Below are 204 nucleotides of genomic sequence, written 5' to 3' on the forward strand. Positions count from 1 at the left end.
TATCCTTCTCCGCATCAGAACTGCAGTGCAATAAGCAGGTAGGATGGTTGACAAAAACCTCCTGGGAGCTGTCAGTGTGTGTTTACACTCGGGAGGATTAATCATTCATCATAATCATCATCATCATCATCAAAGACAGCAACATCAGTGTTGGCACTGATGCTTCACTGCCGTACAACCATAAGGTCCATCTAGTTTATATAT

The sequence above is a fragment of the Opisthorchis viverrini genome (assembly GCF_000715545.1).
Source record: "Opisthorchis viverrini unplaced genomic scaffold opera_v5_162, whole genome shotgun sequence".
NCBI lineage: Eukaryota > Metazoa > Platyhelminthes > Trematoda > Opisthorchiida > Opisthorchiidae > Opisthorchis > Opisthorchis viverrini.